This window comes from Triturus cristatus, chromosome 3_1, assembly GCF_964204655.1.
Source record: "Triturus cristatus chromosome 3_1, aTriCri1.1, whole genome shotgun sequence".
Classification (NCBI taxonomy): Eukaryota; Metazoa; Chordata; class Amphibia; order Caudata; family Salamandridae; genus Triturus; species Triturus cristatus.
Genome location: NC_140583.1, coordinates 304207959 through 304232298, shown reverse-complemented (window position 1 = coordinate 304232298; position 24340 = coordinate 304207959). Strand labels below are relative to the sequence as shown.

The following is a 24340-nucleotide window of genomic DNA, read 5'->3' as shown; positions in this document are numbered from 1 at the left end:
AAATGACCCTTCCTTTCAGTTTTTATTTCTTTTAAAAACAGGTTTAAGAAAATTCAAGTGAGAGGAGCTCTTCAGTAATAACTAGTACAGGGGGGACCTTACTGGAGAAAAGCTTACCTCGCCATACCGGATAACGCCGCCACTGCCAGGAGTCATTGGACGCTGTACGCAGCGCCGCCGCCACGGGACTTCAATTCCCGGTTGCCTCAGCGGCGGAGCGCTCTATCCACACCGCGCCAGCACCAGGAGGCGCATTTAAGCAACTCAGAGCCCCGCTTCGCGGGACGAGCCGGGCGAAGCCCGGGCCAAGGGCGGGCCCGTTTTAGCCCGTTCTAGTCCGGTAAAGGCCGGGTCGGGCCACCCCCCCTGCATCAATCTTACACATTCAAGGTTAGTGAGTGGCTGCTTATACTCCTTTGTGATATTCATTACCTTCACCAGTTGGTTGCCCTTATCCGGACATTATGTCTGCCTCTCCATTGATTGGAAGGGATACTAGAAAATTAACGGGAGGGGCGATAATGGGCACTCTGGATAATTTTTTAGTTAGAGTGTCCTCAGTTTTGACAAAGGATATCAAATTAACAGAGAAAAGACTATCTTTGGACATTGCCCTGGATAAAAGATCTTATATGGGTGGGCTAGGCGAAGCACGGTCTCCAGTCTCACAACGGACCAATACCTTTGCCTCAAGGATATCTATGGAGGAGGGAGGAGTCGATCACCAGATATAGCTGGATTATTGATCAATCAGCTACCCTGTGCTGTCACTTCACCGGATAAGAGTTTGGATATAAATACCTTTACTCTGTAAGGGGCCACACGTTCACCTAATATTAAAACCCGGTCAGCTAGTAGTGTCAAGGTGGGGTCGGCCCAATGTGTACAGGGTCTGTCAGCAAAACGGATTCATAATGGCGCTAAAGTACAGATTCCTAGGAAGAAGTCAAAACCTGGAAAAGCTTTGTTGCCTAACAAGCCCTTAACCCAAGGTCCCTCTCAAATCTCTGAAGGCTCACAGCCTGTAAGTGATGAAAGGATCTCTCATCTCCGGGATGATGAGAAAGGCCTGAACGAGATGGGACCATCATTTTGGACAAAGCTGGAATGCCTTCTCAAGAAGGCTTGTGCCCCTTTAAGAGAGAGATTGGATTTAATTGAAACCAGATTAGTGTGCCTTGAACTGTCGCTTGCCTCATCTCGGGTTAGAGAGGGAAAGCAGGTCAATGGGCCAATTATCAATCAAGCAGGCGACGAGGGGTCAAATGTAATCAATGTATCTGTCATAGATATTCCCCCTAAAGTACTGAATAAAGAGAGCGATAGTGGTACCTTGGCAGATCCCCGGGTACATTGCCCTACATCGGCCCTCAATCAGTCGTTATTTGCCGAACGACTGAGAGAAAGGGATAGGTCGCAACAAAGAGAGACCAGCAGGCCTGCAACCCACCAACAAGCCATGCATAAAAAGACTACTGCTCATAGCGAAACTACCCTACCGAATATTCAGCTCCCCCCCCCCGAGTCTTCTCCTTATGTGGTGGTTCTGGTGGGGGTTCCTTCACTAAGTCAGGATAAGAAGGAATCCTATTTGGAGTTAAAAAAACAAAATCATTTTCTGGCTTAACAAGAACCGCCCATTGCCTTTCCATGTATCTGCAGAAATTCTTTTCGCTAGAAGAGTGGGATGGGCGGGGAATAAACCAAAGTCTGTGGAAGGGGATGCATAGTTATTAATTTTAGGAACAGAAGGGCGGTGGATTATATCTGTGAATGGTACCAAAGAGACTCAGAATCAGTAATTCATTCTTTTCCCCTGTCCTATTTCTACGCAATTGAGTATCCTTGGCGGGGGGGAAAAACATCTAATTGGGGGGCAAAAGGATTGGAGTGTTCCGGGGAATATAACGCTTTCTAACAGGTTTGACGGGCTAACTGGTTTGGAAGATTGCGATTGACTGCAAGATGACACTTGTGTTCGGGGAGCTAGTAATGTAGACCATAATGAGGGTGATGTCGTCAAGAGCATAAATGAAACAGAAAGCTCTGACGCAAACATTGATCCCCAAGTGCCTACATGTAAAATTCTGAGCTGGAATATAGCTGGGTTGAGAAGCAAGTGCAGGGATAGGATTTGGCTGGGTGAGTTAAAGTCATATGATATAATAGCACTCCAAGAAACCTGGGACATAAACAATAATTTCACCATAGATGGGTATTCGCATTTTTTCACTCCTGCGATACAGGCCCAGTCTGAAAGAGCGAAGGGAGGTTTAGCAATATTTTTCTCCCTGAAATTAAATAGCTCATTAAAACAGCTTGTTGCGGCCTGCAATAATTGTCTGATAGTGGAGCTATCACTGCCACAATCTGAGAAATTGCTATTGGTTAACTTTTATAATTCTCCTGAGCGTTAGAGTCTAAATCAATTTTTAACCTGCCTAGAGGATTTCCTAGTAACATATAAAGCTAAATACCCGAGCTCTGAGGTCATCCTCATGGGTGATTTTAATATTCATCCATGAACTCAAGCGTGTGTTTTTGATAATCTTGAAGGTCCCCCACATTCAGTTCACACGCATTTTGAACACACTAAGCAAGGGGAGGCACTTGAGAACCTCTTGGCCTCCGCGAACCTTTACGAATCTGGGTGTGTCATGGGACGTCCAAGGGCACCTACTTATAAAGGTACGGACCCGGGCACAGTTATAGATTATAAATTTGTGACAGCGTTAGTTTTGCCTAGAGTGTTAATATACAAGGTGGGGACCTCTGCTTTTAGTGATCATAATCCGTGACTTTAGAAGTGGCCTCGGGGGCCCATTTAAGCTTTATTAAAACAGGGATCACGGGTACTAGGCGTGAGATAATACCAACTGACCAAGGCAGGAAGCTAAAATGGACAAAAGTAATCCCAGATACTTTTATGGGGGAAGTCCTGTCCAAAGTAGCGAGTGAGGTTACCATTTGCCTGCACACTGCTGCAGCAAGTACAACGATTGTGGGGGCTTTTGATGCTATCTGTAACCAAATTAACAGCAATTTGACTATGAAAGTTCTTCCTACAATTAATAAAGGAAGAAGATGGTTTGATAACTCCTGTTCTAGGGCACACTCAGCTCTTCTTAAAGCATTGAAAGAGTGCCCTAGAAACAGGGAGCTAGTTAAGGAGTTAAGGAAGTCCTATAAACAGGCCATCAGGGTTAGGAAAAACCAGATCAAAGAAGAGGCATGGGATAAACTTTTGTCCCCGGAGATCCTGAGGGATAGTGGGAAATTCTGGTTAACCATTAATGAGCCCTTCTTCTCGGGAGAAGATAATTCCCCACTTGATTGTAACATTCCTGATGTCCAGTGGATAGCCCACTTTGAGAAGATCTATGGGAGTCAGATGGCAGAGAGTCCGCAAGATGCGATCCTTAATTTAGATTCAGTCCCAGCAGTGGTTTTTCAGGAGACTGAAGTGACAAGAGCAATTGAGGAGACTAGGAAAAACAAGGCGCCAGGACCGGACAGGGTCCCAGCGGACCTATTTAAAAGTTTTCCTAGATTTTGGGCCAGGATATTGACAAATGTCTTTAATGCTTCGGGTTTGAATTCATTTCCCGCTTCTTGGTCCAACTCTATTATTATCCCGGTCTTTAAAAAGGGCCAAAGAGATGATCCATCATGCTATAGGCCTATCTCCTTGATAGACTCTGTGGTGAAAATATTAGGCAGAGTTATTCTGGTGAGGCTGTCAGACTGCCTTGAGGGGAGAGGGATCTTGTCTAATGTTCAGGACGGTTTTAGAACCAAAAGGAGTACGTTAAACCAATGTCTTAACCTACAGCTCCTCATCAGTAAATATACCATAGCAAAAAAGGGTTCCCTTTATATGGGGTTTATGGACCTCTCAACGGCATTCGACCTAGTAAATAGGTGGAAGCTGTGGCAAATTTTACTGAATATTGGTATTGACCATGCTTTAGTTAAATTCCTGGCCGACCTTCATTGTGGCTTATTAGCCACTATTCGAGTCACCCAGGAAGGGAGATGTACAAGGTATTTTAAATTGGAAAGAGGGGTCAGGCAGGGGTGCATATTGGCACCCCTACTTTTTACGCTTTATATAAATGCATTAGAACCTGCCTTGAAGGGAGCAACATTGGATGTTCCGCGTGTAGGAGAAACAATTATACCAGTTCTCCTCTACATGGATGACGCAGTTTTACTGGCACGTACTGGTGTTGGACTAAATAAACTGCTGGATAAGTTTGGCACATTAATGGAGTCTTTAGATCTGAAAATAAATGCTAAAAAATCTCATGTAATGATAGTGGGGGATCAAAGTAGGAAGAAAAGAATGATGTCCTTTTTCTGTGGGGGAGATGAGGTTAAAAGGGTCCCTGTTTTTACTTATTTAGGGCTCCTATTTGATGAAAAAGGGTCCTGGGGTCCCCAACTGAAACATAAAAGAAATGTATTTGCTAGATCTACGTCACCCCTTATGAGCTTTTCAAAACGTCTTGGGGATAGACCCATAGAAGCTATTTTGAAGGTGTACAAGGCTAAGTGCCTTGCAATAGCTACATATGGCTCAGAGATTTGGGGGTATAGCTCACAGGATCATCAAATTCAAGTGGTAGAAAATATATTTCTAAGAACCTTATTATCTGTACCACAGTCAACCCCTACTTTTTCGATCCATGCAGAGATGGGGTTGGGTTATGTTTCTGATATACTGAAAATAGCCCCGCTAATATGTTGGCTTAAGACCTGGCTTAATCAGGAGATTACATTGAATCATATGATTCTAAAAGTCTGTCTAGCTCTAGACAAGGCTGGTAAAATTCCATGGATAGCATATATCGAATCCACTTTTAAAAAACTTGGACGTCCTGGGCTCTTTCTGGCCCCGGAAACTATTAAGAAAGAAGATGTGGATTTGATAACAACTGCCATGGCTAACCCTTTATCTTTTGAAAGGGTGGAAAGAGAGTTGAAAAAACCTATGGTAAGACTAAATTTTGGGTTAGTGAGCTCACCAGGATTGGAGCCTTACCTGAAGTTAGTTACACGTCCTTTCCATCGGTACCTGTTAACCAGATTTCGATTTAACATAATTCACCTCACTCTGGGAGATTTCCCTAAATGGGGAATACCGGACAATGCTGAGCCTTGTAAGTGTGACAAATTTTCATTACAAGATACTCTGCATTTTGTTATGTTCTGCGAGTATTATGCAGACATTAGGAAGAAGTATTTGATTCCAGTATTAAGGGGAGCAGGGTTTGTTCAGGTTAGGCCGGCACTTATTTATTTGCAATTGTTGAGCAGTGCCCGGATTATTTTCCACGTTGCAAACTTCCTAGTGGCAGCCGTGCGGATTAATAATACGAAGAAAAGAGTAGATCCTATGGACGCTGTAGTTTGTTCATGATTGATGATGTGGTTTATTTCTAGTCTTTCGTATATGGAACTGTCTGCTATTTTTATGCGCAGTATTTTGGAATGGACTTTTAAGGAATTTTAATGTACATTTTAATTTTGGATTTGCACAAATGTGTTAAATATTGTATCTGTGTCTTTTTATGATCTTAAATTATCGAATAAAAGTATGTGACTGATTGACTAGTACAGTGCAGTGTCACATCGATGTTAGGAGACACTCTGCACCAAAAAAAAAAAGAAATATTGAAAATCTGTGGGTCCATGGGGAAACCGGTGGTCCACAAGTACCTGTCCCCAGCAGGCAGTTGTTGCCAATGGTGAAGTATCACACGTGCAGCAAGTCCATTTTCAGACGTTTATTCTGTAACAGCAAATAGGACCACCAGTCCACTAGCAGCTCAGCCTCCAACTGACCCCACAATCTCCAGCATTCTACCAGCATAGCAGATTATGTAATGGTTGCACAGCGACTGGGCTAAGGTTAAAAAATACATGGCCCTAGGCACTGGGCAGAAGGACCATGAGTACAAACCACAACACAAACTTTTTCCACAAAGTTGGGAGAAATTCTGCCACGCCCAAATATTACCTAAGGTCTTCCTTGGACTCCGGGGGCATAGGGGGTGGGAGAGGTGGAGAGGTTTTGTGATAGTTTCCATTAATGTTTCTTTTTTGGCCAGAAAGCTTTATCACCCATTGTATGTACCAAGTAACTTGATGCACTGCAAATCTGCATTTAATAACCTCAGCTGTTAGACCTTTTTTTCCGCAATACTGCCAACACCCACTAAAGTCATAAATGATGTTTCTTTCTATTACAGCTGATAATCAGGATAAAATTCTAGAAGCAGACCATACTTGGCATATCACCAAATAATTCTGACATAAGCCTTTGAAGACTGCAAGCCGCAGAAGCAATCCAAAAGGCATACAACAGAATTGGAAATACCCATCCGGCATAAACAGTCAAATGTCAGCTGTCCAGGTGCAACCTGATCTGGTGATATGTCGAGGACAAATCTAAGGTGGAAATGCTAGGCAAAGAAAGCAACCCTTGGCAAGGGGTATTGATCTAAATTAATATTTTCTTTAGGACATCTCAGATCAACACAGAGTTTGATCTTTCCTTTCGCCTGTTCTGTTACAACCAATGGAGAAACCCACTATAATGCATCTAAAGGCTATGAGACTTTGTCTTCTTCCCTGACAATGAGAGGAACTTTCCTAGCTTTGTGGATCTTAGGTGTAGGTTTAGATTTCAATCTGATTTGAGGTGAACATTCTTTCAATTTACCAATGTTCCCTCCCAAAAATTTGGAAACTGCTTCAAAGCCCACACCTTGATATCTTCACCACAACAGGCCACCAAGACCTACTCCATGCACACCACGAGAACCGAAGGGTTATCTCTAGCAATATAGAGTTTACAGGTGGTGTTTCGATTTTTTAGCCTAAAAACGAGTACCCTGTAAGCTAACACCTCAATACTGTCACCAGTAAATCTTTCTGGACTGATGCTAGAAGGTTCAAGGCTTACACAAAGTCCTCATCGCAGACTCGCTGTACAATAATTGTGTTCTGGGAGCCAGAATCAGCAGCCACGATAAATGCACTTCCAAAAGCCACCCAGCATAACGGTTTGTTTCTCATGTTGCCATTTATATGAACAACAACATTCTTCTTCTTGACAGGCTTAGGTGTGGATGGCATATCCTCTTCACTTCCTGAAAACTCAAAATCATTTTCTGCCACATATGTCACTAAGGTTTTTCTTACTCTTCTTTCTGTAGCCATGTGCATAATGCCCTATAATCCCACATTCATCAAATTTTGCATTACGTGCAGGACAAAGCTTGCTGAGATCTGCCTCAACTATAGCATATCTGATTAAACACTTTCTGTTGTAAAGATGACATATTTTTATTTCTTTCACCCTCGCCCTTCCTGCCTTCAGTGTCTACTGTTTCACTTATACCTTTGTTACCTGTGACACACGGATGATTTAGCCAAACTCTCCTGTTACAAGGACGACTTTTAAGGAACCACATCTACAACAATGTTCTGACGTTACCTCAACGACCAAGAAAATAACTTCGCATAGTACTGAAAAGGCACACAACCCATTGCAGGATGTACATTGTGCGACAAGACAATATCATAACCTGAAGTCCTTTCTTCCAACAAAATCCATTATCCTTCTCCACACCTGATCATTAGCTTCAGGATGGAAAACTGAGATCCTTTTGTGTACAATGGCTAAATGCTCATGGTACTTACCCTTGAGATTTCTGGTGAACTGGGGACCATTGCCCAAAACTAAACTCTTTGGTAATCCCTCTAAAAAAAAAAAAACATTATTGAGGAATTCAAGAACCGTATTGGTGTCAAGGTTCCCCACCATTCTGACCTTAGGTCATTTTGAGAAATAATCTAGCAAAACTATTTCAAAAGGTTCTTTTGCAGAACACCGAAAATGGGCGTATAATATCTGTTCATACTTCTCTACAAGGTACTTCTGGCATATCAACAGGCTTCAGATCAACTATATAAGGCTTAGCCGTTGTAGTGCTCTTCATACAGAGCACATGCTTACAGACCCAATTGTCTATATGTCCAACCAATTCCGGCAACAAAAGATCTCTCTGACAATATCTTGGTGGGAGACATAGCTAGGTGTCTTTCAATACATTGGCCAAAAGAACAAGTTACTTACCTTCGGTAAAGCCTCATCTGGTAGAGACTCTATCTAGCCGTAGATTCCTTACCTGAGAATTATCCCCAGGCGTCCGACTGGATCCAGAAATGTGTTGATGAGCAGTACCCCTGGGCTGGTAGGTGGCGCCATTATGCTCCCCCTGGCTTTGTCTGTGCCAGGAGTAGCATGTGCAGTACCTATATAAGCGCCACCCCAACGTGCTGACATCAGGCTTTTTTTCTCGACTTTCCACGCCAGAAGAAAGGAGCCATGACTAACACTGACCACCGGTGTGTGAAACAAGGGCCCTAAGAAGGGAGCAGCCCTGTACCTATAAATCCATTTGCAGAGTAGAGAGGAGGGGTGGGTCGGTAAGGAGTCTGCGGCTAGATAAAAGTTCTACCAGATAAGGTGTTACTGAAGGAAAGTAACTATCTGATAGAGACTTCTAGCCTCAGATTCCTCACCTCAGAATAGATACCTAAGCAATACCTCTTGGGAGGTGGGTCTGCAAACTTGATTTAGGCTAGGAAGTCCTGCAGCCTATACAGTGAGGCCTACGTTGTTGCCTGGCAGATGACCAAGACTGTAACTCTGCATTTTAACGCACTGCCTGCAACCTTACCTCTAGTGAAATGAGCATGCAAAACCTCTGGAAGTTGCTTTTTGGCCAATGCAAAGCAGATCTTAATGCAGAGCATGATCCATAGGGAGATAATTCGTTTCTGCACAACCTTTACTTTTTTGGCTCCAACATATCCCTTGAAGAGATGCTCGCCCACCCAGAACGGTTTTGTGTGAATGAGGTAGAACGACAACACTCTTTTTGGGTCTAGACAGGGGAGTCTCTGCTCTTCCTTAGAGGGATGAGGTCGAGCTTAAACAAGGTGATGGACTGGCCTACGTGGAATGAGGTGACTACCTTCGGCAAGAAGGCTGCTTGAGTTTAAAGGGACAGTTTCTCTGGGAAGAAAGACGTATGGAGGCTGGGATGACAGCACCTGCAGTTCACTGACCCTCTGGGTAGATGTAATTGCCATCAAAAGGGCCATCTTGATGGTAAGAAGCCTAAGAAGGCAAGTATGAAGTGGCTCAAAGGGAGCACACATTAGAAAAGTAAGAACCAGGTTAAGGTCCCATTGAGGCAAAACGAGGGGAGCTGGAGGAAATAAGTGCTGCAAACCTTTAATAAACCTATTTACAATAGTGGACTTAAAGAGGGAAGGCTGGTCTAGCAGCCGCAGGGAAGCAGAGATGGTGGATAAATAACTCTTTAATGTACCAAATGCAGATCCCTCTGGGCCAGGGTAAGGATAAATAAAAGAACTTGGGAAAGAGGTGCAGATAAAGGGTCAACCTGTTTGGCTGCGCACCATGCCATAAACGTGGACCAATGACCGGTGTATACCGTCTTGGTGGAGGGCAGCCTAGATTCCAAGATAACATTACAGACTTCGGGTGGAAGGTCGAAATCTGTCAAGTATCACCACTCAATCTCCATGCATGACAGGTTCAGGTGGAGAACTCTCCCCTGCTAGTGCGACAGAAGATCCTCCCGATGGGGCAGCCTGATAGGAGGACCGATGGCCATGCTCAGCAGCTCTGGATGCCAGACTCTCCAAGCCCAGTCCTGGGCCACAAAAATCACTTGGGCCCGGCCATTCCTGATCTTCTTGAGAACTCTGGGCAGGAGTGGTATGGGTATAAAGGCATACAAGAGGCCTGAGATCCACTCGAGATGAAAGGTGTCTCCGAGCAAGAGCCACCCTGGAAACTCCAGTGTGCCGAACTGCTGACTTTGCTTATTCTCAGCGATGGCAAACAGATCGAACCAAGGCTCTCCCCGCTGCTGAAAAAGACCTCACACCATTTACATATGGAGATACCATTCGTGATCCGCTAGGCATCTTCAGCTGAGTTTGTCCGCTGTGGTGTTCAGAGATCCCGCCAGGTGTTGAACCACCAAGGAAATGCCTTGACGTTCCAGCCATGGCCAGGGACATACAGCCTCTAGACAAAGGATCCACAACCCTACCCCGCCCTGCTTGTGGCAGTATCACATGGCATTGCTGTTGTCCGTGAACTCCTGCAGTAGCCTGGTCTTGATAGAGAGTAGAAAACTTTCAATGCTAGTCGGATCACTTGGGGTGCCAATAACTTGATGTGGAGCCCTGATTCCGCTGGAGATCCAGAGGCTCTGATTTTCACCTCTCCCAGATGGCCACTCCAGCCCAGGGTGATGCATCTGTCATTACTGTCAGATCTGGTTGGGTATGGGAGAGGGGTCTGCCTCTGACCCAACTGTGGTTCATTAACCACCACTGCAGATCTTTTGCAGTGCCGTCCGAGATCTTGACCATGTCGGAAAGATTTCCCTTGTGCTGCGCCCACTGGAACTTCAGGTCTCACTGCAGTGCCCACATATGCCAGCAGACATGTGTCACAAGCAAGATGCTGGAGGCCGTGAGGCCCAGCAGTGTCAGAGTCAGTCTCACTGAAATCCAGGATAGAGGCTGAAACATCGGTATCATAGCCTGAATATCCTGGACTCGCCGTTCGGGAGGATAAGCCTGAAACTGCACTGTATCCAGAACAGCTCAGATGAAAGGGAGCATCTGAGAAGGGGTAAAGTGTGACTTTGGCACGTTGATAGTGAACCCCAGCCATTGCAGAAGGTCTGCCGTAGTCTGGAGGTGGAAGACAACTGCCTGGGGCGAGCCTGCCCTGAACAGCCAGTCATCGAGACATGGTAAGACTGGCATCTCCGATCTCTGCAAGCCCACCATCTGATCTCTGCAAGCCCACTTTCACCTTGGTGAACACCTGAGGGGCACAGGTAAGGCCAAAGGGGAGCACGGTGAACTGAAAGTGCTTGTGGCCTACCCCGAACTGCTGGCAACGTATGTGGGCAGGCAGGACAGGGATGTAGAAGTGTGCATCCTGCAAGTCTAATGCTACCATCCAGTCTCCCGGTTCCAGGACAGACAGGACTTGAGTGAGCATGAGCATGTTGTATTTATCCTTTTTCAGGAAAACATTGAGACAGTGCAGGTCTAGGGTAGGACAAAGGCCTCCGTCCTTCTTGGGCACAAGAAAGTATCGGGAATAGCAACCACAACCTATTTCTGATGCCACCACCCTCTCTCATTCATGACGCCAACACACGGAACAGGGTGGGCATTGCCTGAAGCAGACTCAGGAGCTGACTGGATCCATTCCACCAAACCCGGAGCCTATGCCCTATTCCTATGGGCTAGTACCTGGGGATGCATGGGAGGGGCCACTGAACCATGAAGAATACCATCCCCTAGATCTCACCGAGGACACCTGGTGTAAAAATTCCAGTTCAGTGAACTGGACACAACCCCAGATATTGGCTTGCTCTCTCCTCCTTGGTACCAGGTAAGGAGTTACCGAAGGTAAGTAACTATCTGATAGAGACTTCTAGCCACAGATTCCTTACCTTAGCGTAGACCTTTCCAATGGTGGGTCTGCGAACTTGATTTAGGCAAGGCAGTCCTGCAAGACCTAAAGGACAAAGTGCCTGTCCCGATGAACCTGACTGTACAGGCATTTTGGTGGCCCGCTGATCTCTGGTGACGATGCAGCACTGCATAACATTGACTCGGGCCTGCTCAGGGGGTCTTGGGTCCACTGTTCCCATGCTTGGTGCTGTCTGATCCTGTGATGTGCGGGCGCCACGTTCCCCAGCTGGCCTTCAGAAATGTGATGGGTGAATCGCTGGGGATTGGTGCTGAAGGTTTGGTCCCACTACCTAGCTGCCAGCGGTGTGTTTGGCACTGATCCCTCCCAGCACTAATATATGTGACTTGCCTTGGGGCTAGGAGCCTCACTTGTCTCTTGCTGTATGGACATTGATGGGCCTTTGTTGATCTTCCACCGCTCGCGCAGTTTGACATCTTCCTGTTTTCCAACCCCCTTCTGTGGCCTCTACTTCACTCTAAAGAGCCTAGCTGCTTGTGATGCTGCATGTCTGTAGCAAGCGGTCTGAGTTCTTGCACAGCTGCGTCTGGAACTCCCTTCAGTGTAAACATAGGGAAAGTCAAGACCACCTGTCCCCACTTATCCCAGTCTCAGATTGACCAACTGGCCCTGGTTGGTGGTGGGGGGAGGAGGAGACAAAGTGGTGCCTACTGATGTAGACTTGGCCACGATCCTGTAGGCCACTCATACTTCCCCGACGGCTGTTGAAACTAAAATTTGGGAAGTACAAGTGAATGTGGCACTTCTACATCAGGATCTGCGTAATGCCACTGGCAGAATTACTGAGGTCTAAGGACGTATCTTGACAATGGAAGACAAACTGCCTGACATCAAGACCAAGGTATCTCACCTCCTGTCCCAAATGGCAGAACTACATCATCGAGTGGAGGATGCTGAATATTGATAGAGGTGCAACAACCTCAGCTCTTTGGGGTTCCCAGAAGGGGCCGAGTCGAGGCAGTCGGCCGAATTCTTGGAGAAATGGATTAAGTCCTGGATGTCAGTGGACAAGTTCTCTCCTTGGTTCGCGGTGGAGCGCGTACATAGGGTTTTTGTTCCCAAGCCACCCCCAGGGCACAACATACACCCACAATTGCTTGGATCCGTAACTTAAGTGATAGAGATAACATCTTGTATGAGGCTCGGGCTGTCCCAGAATTGCACTGCAATGAGTCAAAGTTCTTAATCTTCAAAGACTACACAAAAGAGGTGCAGACAAAGCGATGATCATACATGGTGGTCAAACAAAGGCCCTTAATCTAATCTGCATGCTCTTCTTCCCTGTGCATCTTAAAGAGATCAACGGCAATAAGACACAACTTCTTCGAAACCCCAGAGACTGCTTAGGACCGGCTAACTGAGGAAAAGCAACTTTGCCGCCCGGGACGATCACCTCATGCTTCTGACCCTGTCTCTTCAGTGACGGGTCGGGTGTTGTCCAAAGGCAACAGAGGGTCTGGACCTGCTCCTGCCGGGTGAGTCGAAATGCAAAGGTGGGCTGGTCCCCCCAAACTTTGACAACTCAGTGCCACCAACGAGGGATCCTGATCCCTTACCAAGAAATGCAGCGGTCTCCCACGCCTGGCCCCAGCAGATGGGGGTCACAAAATAATTCGTCCCTCCCCGCAGTTGATGATAATACCAGGCTGTCCGCCAGTCCTGTGCTTTGAGGGTACTGTTGGATGACTTTTGTAAGGGTACTTTCTGGGCTGTTTGTATTGCGACTGAAAGCTGGTCAATTGAAAGCTGGTCATCAGATATCCTACATCAAGGAGAGGTCTACCACTCCACGTTTGACTCAATAATGTTTTGGGATTTTTTTGTAGTTATTCGGGAGACAGATGCTTCCGGGTTGTAGTATTGGGTGAGGGTTTGTTGGGGAGGGTGGGTTCTTCCTTATTTTTGTGCATGAGTTTGGTTGGTTATTTCCTTTTGTGTTTAGTCTTGCTGTCACATCACATCAACTTGTATGACTCACGCATCGCATCAACACACTTCAATGCAGCACTTTACTGCTGGACTCTTTGGTTCTCCTTGGTGATGCCCACCTGTCCTGACTCTACCTTATACCTTATTACTATAGCTTCATTCACAGATCTTCAGATTCTGTCTTGGAATGTTAATGGTCTACTAGATCATATATAGCGTTCAATGGCGTTCCAGTGTCCCTTTCATTTTAATGCTCCAAGAGACACACCTGATGGGCACTCACTGGCGCTTTTTGCTACGTCAGGGCTGTGACAGGGTCTATCACACCAGAATGACTAGAGGTACACGTGGGGTGGTGATTCTCCTTCACCGTTACTTCCCTATGACAGTCTCCCACGTGCCCCTTGATCCTCGAGGCCGTTACCTCGTCCTTGAAGGCAAAGTGGAAGGACACATGTTAAACCCCGACCACACTTGACTCATTCTTAACTGCTCTTACAGATATAATTCTGGTACTCCCTGGAGGTCTTACTGTGGTGGGAGGCAATTTCAATGCGGTCCCATCCCCGGAGATGGACTCAACTGGTGTCTCCTCTGCACTCACTGCATTGATTTTATTTATTTATTTTTATTTACAACGTTTTCTATAGCGCGAACATGACCACCGAAGGTATCAGAGCGCTATACAGTTTATACATCAAGAAGGATACAAGCAGTCAAACCAGAACAAACAAGTACGAAAGTTCATAGTCTTGTAGAGCCAGGCACCCTCGGGAGCCCTGGCAGCTAGGACACAAATCTGCAAGGGTGGCCTCAATTTCCATTGGAGCAGCCTATCTAAGATAGAAATTGGTGCTCGCCATCTCTTGAGTTGGGTGACTGCTCTTCTGTTCTGTGACACATGGAGACTGTGCATCTTCAAGCAGCGGCAATACACACATACATCGGCTACTCACTGCTTCCATGAGCATATTGATCTTATTTGTATGCCTGCCACGGACTGCCTGCTTGTGTCCAAGGTACGGATTCTCCTGCGTGGGATCCTCGATCATGCCCCTGTCCTCCTGCATCTGGGCACTAAGACTGATGTTCCCTTGTGTCCAAGGTACGGATTCTCCTGCGTGGGATCCTCAATCATGCCCCAGTCCTCCTGCATCTGGGCACTAGGACTGATGTTCCCCGGCATCACCACGATAAGACATTTTCCCGAGCTCTAGCAGATGAGATATGTGTGCATTTTCAGGCTAACAGTGAATCAGTGAGGTCTGAATGCACCCTGTGGGCGGCTTGTAAGTCCACCATCTAAGGCAATGCCAAAAGGATACTTAGGGGGAAGGAGAAGGTCAAACTCCAACACATGACTCGATTGGAGGCCCATGCCCTTCGACCGGAGGCACACCTCCCTGCCGGTCCCCATGGAGAGACATCCTGACTGCTTCAGTTAGTCCATGCAGAGATCTACCTTCTGTCGCTTGAGGCAGCGCGGCAAATATGACGTGCCTAGACGGCGAGGGTGTTTAGATGATGGGACAGGAAGGGCAAGATGCTATACTGGCTGGCTAAGCATCCTATGACTGGGCAGGTGATACCTGAGATATTGAATGATGCCGGCAACTTCCAGCGCTCTACCCTGGCCATTACCCAGACATTTGTGGAGTGCTACTGCTGCCTTTATGCTTTTATGCGGCGGTTCCTCAGCCATCAATTGAATCTGACTCCCCCCCTCCTAGATGGCATACCACTTCTTACACTGTCATGAGCTGAGCGGCAAGTGCTTGACCTGCCCCTGACAATTGGAGATGCTATCTCGGCACTGGCATCAGAGAAAACGCCTGGCCCTGAGAGATACGCTACTGATATTTTCTTGATCTCTACAAGGAGGCAATTGAGACTGTTTTTTCCCATGGGAAATTGACATGGCCACTATTGTTGTCATATCAAAATCATCCCCCCCGCATACCACAGGTGCAGCATACCGAGCAATCTTCTTACTGAATGGAGAATTCATAATTTTTGCCACAGTCTTGGACACACTTCTGAAAAGAGGTCTCCTGACCCTCATACACCTGGAAGAATGCAGATTTATGCCTGCAAGTGCAACAAGGCACTGCCTCAAACTGTCCATATAGACCTTGCCTGATAACACCTGCTAATGCCCCCACTAGCTCTACCTCCTAATAGACTTTGTGAAAGCATTTGACACAGTGGATTAGGCCTACCTGTCCGAAGTCTTGTGGAAAGCGGGGATTGGCACCCGCTTCTGTAGCTTTGTTCAACTCCTTTACTCTAATCTGAATGTATCGGTACAGATCAATGGGTCAGTTTCTGGCACGTTCTCCATCTGTTGCGGGACCCAACAGGGCTTTCCTTTGTCCCCCCCCTCCTCTTTGCCTTAGCTGTGGAGCTCCTTGCTCAACTTACCTGAAGTGATGTGCAGGTGTGGGCTGAGAATGGGATACAGGATACGGGGACTGCATTGCGCTGTACGCGTATGATGTCCTGTTCCTTTCTAACCTTGGAATGAGTGACCCTCTTTGTGTACCCCGTCTTCAGCTCTTTGTCAAGGCACCTTGGCTACAAATCAATCCAGCGAAATCGATACTAGTCCCAACTATCTCCATCACGGGAATGTAGTGAGTAGCAGACTATCATATCAATACGTAGGCTGAGCATTCGGTATTTGGGTATACAGGTGGCGTTGCATCCTGAGCTGACTTGATCCATAAACATTACCCCGCTGATTCGTAAAGTTAAAATGGACCTGAAAACCTAGCAATCCCACACGCTTGAGGTGATGGGCAGGATTGCTCTCTATAAAATGATGGTGTTGCCGAGGTTCAGGTAACTCTTTCAGAACTTTCCGCAAGTAATATCCCACCATTGGTTTAGAGAGATGGACTCCTTGGTGTTGTCCGTTATCTGGTACAACTCCAGACTGCGCTTGGCCCTGGTCAACTGCCAACATGATGGTGGTTTAGGTATGGCCAACTTGTATCTCTACCGTGTCGCCTCTCAGCTTCTGGTGATGAATGAATGGCTGAATGGGGGGTGGTCTGATCCAACCTACAGAGTGGAGGTGACCTAGCTGGGGTTTGGCCATGGAATGGCCTTGTAGTATGGTGCCCGTGTCTCCACTGCCATACCAGAGGTCACCCGAATGGTTTTCCTTGGTTGGCGAGCTGCACTTCACCACACTGGGTGGAATTTCAAATGTACCCAGCAGACTTCCCCATGGCAGGGTATATGGTTGGGTGAGGCAGCTGCTCTGGAAGGCTTTGCACGATGGGATGCCACTAGCATCTTGTAACTGGGCTATGTCTGGTCCAAAACTGAACAGCTCTCCTTTCAAGAACTTCAGTCCATGTATGCGCTATCACCAATGCAATTTCATATATACCTTCAACTGCGACATGCTTTGCAAGCCCACATTCCAAATGGCACGACACTCCCTGAATTTAGTCCCCTGATAGGTACTCTGGGAAGGTTAGTGTCTCCCAGATATAACACACATTGGTTATTAATGCGCCTGCCACACTGTAACATTTCCAAACTCGATGGGAGGAATGGGTGGGAACATTGGAAGATGAGGACTGGCGGGATACAGTGATGGCCCCCCGTGTCATCACAATTTTCTCTAAACTCCGATTGGTGCAAACATACTTATACTGCACTTACCTCACTCTCCATTGATTATATAAGGTGGGTCTCCTGCCGAGACCCGCATACTTTCCCTGCTGCACACGCCCCACTTCTATCACATGATTTGGACCTGCCCTGCTGCGACACGATACTGGACTGAGGTGGCTACGGAACTATCGGCTGTAATGGGTTTGGAGGTTTAACTTTCACCAAAAGTGCTGCTTTTGGGCACCTTATAGGATGGGGGGCACAAGGGCTGACTTGGCACTATTAGGGACTGCCACCATAGTGGCCAAACGATACATAGCTGCCTGCTGGAAATCCCCTGGACGCCCACATTGTCTCAGTGGTGTCATGGAGTGGACTGGTGTGCCCAGCAGTAGTCTATGAAGTGGGAGGATGACATTCCAATCATACTCAGATTTGGGGTAAATAAATAGTGGGAGCACTTTGAGAGGGGCTCCCTACTATAATAGTGATTGTATGACAGATTTCAGATGTTGGTTCATTGTGAATTTGCTGCCTTATCTTGTACTCCATATGTCAAGTTCTGTTGTTGCTCAATGATGGCCGAAAATGATGTGATTGATGCTGTTCCAAAGCCAATAAAATTGTTTATCAAAAAAAAAACCCTGAAATTAAAAGTATCTGATATGAATATTGTATTGTATTAATGTGTGGAAATTGGTAAGGCATGTCAGTCTACATGCAAGTTATTCTAATTAGTATTGTGAATGAGTTATCCGGTGTTGTAGTGTCAGTCTCTCTTTGTGAATCTATGTTTGCTCGAGTCAGTCTTTGCTGGTGAGCTACCTGTGGGAATCAAGCTGTGTAGAAGTATCTGTCTTCTTGTGTGTCAGTCTGTGTGGAGTGGCAGTCTGTGAATTAATTTTTGTTTCAGTGACTTCGGCGAATCTGTGAGTGCCCGTCTATGTTGCTGTGGGCAGTCTTTGTGAATCAGGCTGTGTGTGCCAATTTGCTAGTCTGTGTGTGTGAGTAACTGTAGGAAGCTAACTCTGTATTTACTATACCAAAGTAAGGTATAGTGTGCATAGAGTCCAGTGGATCCCCAAAGGCATAGCAGAGGCTGAATTAGATAATCACTACCTGCTTTCTTTGTGGTAGTGTGGTCGAGTACTTAGACTTATCAGGAGGGTGTTAAGCATTTATTGTATTCACTCGATCAAGACTGATGGCACAAACTCAGACAGAATCCAGATCAATTAGGTAAGTATAAAAAGGTATACTGATGTTTTTATTTGTAGAACAAGCAGGATTTGGCACAGGTACGTAGAATAGACTTTCAACTGCAAAACTTTACAAGGAAATTCTATTGTGAATGGAATTGGAACTGTTACAGATTTGTAATTGCTTTTAAAACAGTTTAGAATACACAAGAATCGGAATTTGCCAAGCATAGTGAGGGTAAGTTCCAATTCTATTAAGGACACGGAGGCGAGGATTATGCTTATCTCTCTTCACTTTTATTATTACAGAACTCCAAGCAGCCAGAAAGATATTCAAAGAATTATAAAACATCCACTACAAAAACTACAACTCCCTACAACCAGGGAGGAATCCAAGAATATAGTCCTTCTTCAGTCTCTATTATCCCAAGTACATAGTCCCTTGTTTGTCTCTCTTCCTCCTCTTTCTTCGCATGAGTCATGCCAAATTATCACTGTTCTTGTTTAGAACCATCATTTCCTGGAAAAACAAAGACAACGTAAGAGTATGGAAAAAACCCCAATGCGATATGCAATTTAAAATGCATCAAGCCTCTTATGAGGTCCGAATCAAGAGCAACATTGAACATCTCTCAAACACACAACGAAAACATGAAGTAATTACTTACTACTATACGGGTGGGTTCACGCCATTGCGCTCCAGGAGGGATAATCCTCGCCTTAATAGAATTGGAACTTACCCTCAGTATGCGTGGCAAATTCCGATTCTATGTCAGGACCGGAGGCTTCAGATTATGCTAGTTCAAAGCTTACTTACCACTAAATGAGCCACATCCATGACCGGTTTAAAATAAAACCTTTTGAAAGTAGAGTCCGAAGACCAGTCAGCTGCACGCATTAAATCTTCTAGACGCGCTCCCAGCGCAAACGCCTTAGAGGCCATAGCTCCCCTGGCTGAATGGGCACCAAATAGCTTTGTGTCAATGCCCACCTCTTGCATGATCCAACGCACCCATCTAGCTATTGTGGGCGAGTAAACAGCTTTGTGAGGTTTCTTGAGTGCTATCAAGAGTTGACGTTCGCCCAGAGGGCGGATTTCTTGGGTTAAGTCTTAATACGCCTTAAGGCAATCCACCACACATAGTTTAGGGTATCCTGAAAATCCGGATATGAAACTGTATGGGTATGGGACTTAGTATGTCGTCCTACCGTAAAAATCACCCAGTCAGGGGAAAAAGTTCTTGCCGAGATGTCCAAAGCCCAGACGTCTGAAACCCTCCTGCAGGAGATCAAACAGAGAAGCATAGCCAATTTAGAAGAAAGCTCTTTCAACTAAAGATATTTGTTCGGCTGCCAAGACAAGAACTAGAACTAGATTGACGTCCCACAGGACCGAATAATGAGGCTCTGGAGTTAGCGACAGCCGGACACCCCGCAGCAGTTTGCAGACTAACGGGTATTCCCCCACTGTGACTCCGTCTAGTGGAACATGGCCCACTGAAATAGCCGATCTGATCGCATTTATTGAACGATACGCCAGCCCATCTGACACCAAGTCTGCTAAAAAATTCAAGATGGGAACGGCACCTGCAACCACAGGATCCAAATTCCCTCGAAGACACCAACAAACCCATTGTGTCCAGGTGGGCCAGTAACGCTTTGTGGTACTATCCACCCAGGCCTTTGACAAGAGGGCCTCAGCGGGTCTCGAAAGGACCAGCAGCGACCACCGTTGCCTGAAAGCCGCCACACCATGAGACGGAGTCGCCCTTGTGTGACTAGATGATGTGGAATCCCGTCCGGATTCAGAAGCAGGTGAGGACACATGGGGAGTAGGATTGGAAAATCCCAGGAAAGTTCCAGAAGAACTGGAAATCACACTTGAGATCTCCAACAAGGCGTTACCAAGGTCACCTCCGCTGACTGCCGGAGGATCTGGGCGGCCGCTCTTGTTATCATGGAGAAGGGGGGAAAAGCATAACCTGTTTCTGCGCTCCACTCCTGAAGGAAGGCGTCCGTGGCTAGAGCCAACGGGTTTGGCCTCCAGCTGAAGAACTGAGGGACCTGATTGTCCTGGCGAGAAGCAAAGAGGTCCACCGAAAAAGGCCCCAATACAGAATTTAGCTACTGGAATATCTGGGGGTACAACTTCCAAAGACTAGAATCGCAAAGATTCCTCGAGTGCCAATCTGCAACCCGATTGCTCTGGCTGTGACCAAAATGTGATGGTCCAGACAGAAACAAAATCTGGACAAAAATCTTTGGCCAGATTCGCCAACGCCCGGGATCGGGGGCCTCCCAACCGGTTGACATATAGAACCGCGGAGATGTTGTCCATTTTTAACAAGACACAGGACTGCACTCTGTCTTTGGTCCAACATTGTACTGCAAAAGAGCCCGCTAGAAGCTCTAGACAATTGATATGAAGATCCTGCTCGTCCAAGGACCAAACTCCTCCAGTGGAAAACTCCCCGCATCAAGCGCCCCAGCCTGACCTGCTGGCGTCGGACTCTATGATAAGGTCTGGAACCGAACTGAAGATCGCCCGTCCGTTCCAAACCTCCATGTGGGACAGCCACCATGCAATCTCTTCCTTGGCTTCTGTCGAGAGGGGAACTGAATGGTCGTATGACCTCCCCTTCTGCAGGTGATACGCCTTGAGGCACTGGAGAACCCAATAATGTAGGGGTCCCGGAAAGATCGCCTGAATCAACGACGACAGAAGGCCCACCACCCTGGCCAGATGATGCAAAGAGGTGTAAGGCCTGGAAATCGTTTGGCGCAATTCGTGGTTAATTTTTGCCAATTTTCGAGACAGGAGACTTAAAATTGCCTTGACGGAGTCCACTACAAACCCGAGAAAGGTCACACTTTGGGATGGTTTGAGAACCGACTTGGTCTCGTTGATATCGAATCCTAGACTCTGCAAGAGAGTCACCGACTGTTGGAGTTAAGCGGCTATGGTCTGAGGGCACTGCGCCATACGAAGGAGATCGTCCAAATAAACGATCATTCGAATGCCTTGAGCTCGGAGAAACTCCACTGCCGGATGCAGCACCTTGGTGAAACACCAAGGGGCTGAGGAAAGACCGAATGGAAGAGCGGTGAACTCGTACAACAGATCCCTCCAAAAAACTGTAGGAATCACCGGTGAGGCGGGTGGATACGAACCAACAGATAGGCATCATTCAAATCCAACCGCGCCATCCAATCGGAGGGTAAGAGGACGTCTCGGAGCAGATGGATCCCCTCCATCTTGAAATGACGGTAAACTAACCACCCGTTGAACTCCTTGAGATTGATGACTGGACATCGACCCCCGTCGGACTTGTCTACTACAAATATATTGCCGAGAAAACCGTGAGGGTGCAGAGTTGATCAGCAAATTGCTCCTTTGCAAAGCAGCTTGGAAACCTCCTCATCGACCAATTGTGCCTCGGGGGAACTGAATGACAGTGGTTGAGGACGAACCTCCTGCCGAGAGTTTTCATAAAACTCTATATGAAAACCTTGAATTGTCTGAAGGACCTAAGCGTCAGAAGTGATGTCCACCCATGCTTCTTGAAAGGCCGCTAGCCGACCCCCGATGCGAACCTGTGATGTTATAAGAGCAGTTACCGTTGATATTTCCTCCGCCGTCATTGGCCTTGAAGCCACCTCGGCCCCTGAATCGTTGTCCATGTGTTGGATAAAAGTTTGTATAGTTCGCAGTAGAGTTATACTGCCCGCGACCAGAGGCTTGTCCCCTTGGAGGGTTTTGCTGGAATCCGCGGCCGGGCGAATGCCCCCTGCCGTGACCGGCCCAGCAGAAAACCCGCTGGTTAAAGACCCTTTTAATACTGGACTGTGCCTTGTCCAGGGATGTAAATGTTGCCACAAATTTGCCCAATTCCTTAACGAAGGGATCGCCGAAAAGACCTCCTTGAGCCACTGCTCCAGCCTCCGAGGAGGCCAAATCCCCCAGTTTAGGATCAAGATTAATCAACAACGAGCGGCGATGCTCGGTTGATAGTGCACAATTAGCATTGCACATGAATATAATAGCTCGTTGGGCCCAGTTAGAAAGCACTTCTGGTGAAATAGGGGTCCTGGAGACCTTGGCTTCCTCAGCCATGTCTAAGATTTTGGTCATTGGTCCGATGGCATCGAGGAGCTTGTCCTGACAGGAACACCAGGACCTATCTATGTCTTTCCTAGGGTCTTTCATGTACTTGGCCAGGAAAGTGGCCATCTTAGGGTCTAATTCTGGAGAGAAAACAATTTTGTCTTCCAAGGAAGGTCTAGGGCACTCCGCCCGTAGGCAACCCCGAGCCTCCTTCTGGAGGGGTTAACAAAGTCGACCTGCGACAAACCTGGCTACCTTATCGCCGTGGACCCAAGCTGCAGAGCAGGATGTATGATGTCGTCAGGGTTAAGCATGTCAGAGTCCTCTACTGGCGCAGTGGAACTGGAAGGGATAGAGACCGAGCGCCAAGGCCGTGAAGACCCCGCGTCATCATCCGTATCCCCCTGGGTGTCATCATTGTCCATCCCCGGGGAAGGTGGGTCTGGGGTATCCTGAGGGACGCCCACCGGAGGGGGAATAGGGATGGCCTGAGAAACCTGAGCCAAAAACGCAGTCCTAAGGCACGCAAAGGCATCCACATCAACCCATTCGGGCCATTGTTTCTTGGACGGGGGGGTCTTCCCCAGTACGCTAGTTTGGGGGCTTAGGTGTCACTGTGCGGGCAGACGCCAATTTAGCGCACTGTTGGACTATTTTATCGGTGAGGCATTGCTCCATCGGGCCAACGACCTCATTAACCACCCGGTATATGGAGGTATCCACGGCCTCATAAAAATCGTCATCCCCTGGGTCTCCGCCTCATAATATTCAGTGTGGTCCTCCATGGACAAAGATAGGGTATCACTGAATCAACTTACTGAAACGTGCTAAGCACTGAAAATAGCAGGCTTAAGAAACAAACCAAATGTGGGGCAGACTTATGACTGCGCAGTTGTGGGTAACCCCAAGGGCCACAACAGGGCTGCACAAACCCAAAAAACGCAACTGCCTTCATGAAACAACCTGACCAGGCTACTACCTCCCAGCGCGCTAACAATTATTCATGCGTGGTGAACTTCGCGTGCTGAATGCGCTAACCCGCTATCCGGGCTCCCTCACAATGTGCACTTACTGCGCGTGTTCGCACGTCAAATGCAGGTAAACCTACTATACGGACCCCCGCCGGGGTGTAAGAATTTAGGTTAAAACGCGGGAAATACAACCCGTAAAAACGGGCGTTCAGGTGAGGTAGACAGGGATAAGGCTCGGGCTCTCTCGCCTGAGGAGCCGCGACGCGGGAGCAACAAGACGAGCGAGTCCCTCTAGCGGGCTATGCAAGCACCGCAACAGCAGGGGGGACGGCCACGTAAGTAGCGGTAAATGTTACCGCGGCCAGCAAGGAAATCTGAAACCAAGTCAGAATATCTGCCACAGAGAGAAAAATACTCATACACAATGTGAAATCCGATAGCAATCTAAAATAGGATCATTAACAATCCCAATACCACAGAAAGAAGGGGAGAAAGGAAAACGACTTAACTGGCTGCGAAGCAGTGAAGAAAGAGGAGGAAGAGGGACAAACATGGGACTATGTACTTGGGATAATGTAGACTGAAGAAGGACTATAGTCTTGGATTCCTCCCTGGTTGTAGGGAGTTTTAGTTTTTGTTGTGGATGTTTTATAATTCTTTGAATATCTTTCTGGCTGCTTGGAGTTCTGTAATAATAAAAGCGAAGAGAGATAAGCATAATCTGAAGCCTCCGGTCCTGACATAGAATTAATTTGATTACTTTCAGATTACTTTTCAGTTACTTTGACTACTCAAGGTAATACGCCGAGATATTACACGATGGGTCTTACAAAATACAGGCAAGTACGACCGTTGTTGAATCAAGGAAAGTTACTTT

At 46.9% G+C, this 24340-nt stretch overlaps 1 protein-coding gene across 5 annotated transcripts in view; it reads left to right on the top strand.

Moving 5' to 3' along the window:
- Positions 1–24340, top strand: part of NR2E3 (nuclear receptor subfamily 2 group E member 3) — a 242011-nt gene that overhangs the window by 137437 nt on the left and 80234 nt on the right. Inside the window, exon 2 of one of the 5 annotated variants that reach the window (XM_085643976.1) lies at positions 6255–7070. The exons of the other annotated variants lie outside the window; for them this stretch is intronic. The gene's annotated coding sequence lies outside the window, so the exon portion shown is untranslated. The remainder of the gene's footprint in view (positions 1–6254; positions 7071–24340) is intronic. 5 annotated transcript variants of the gene reach the window in all.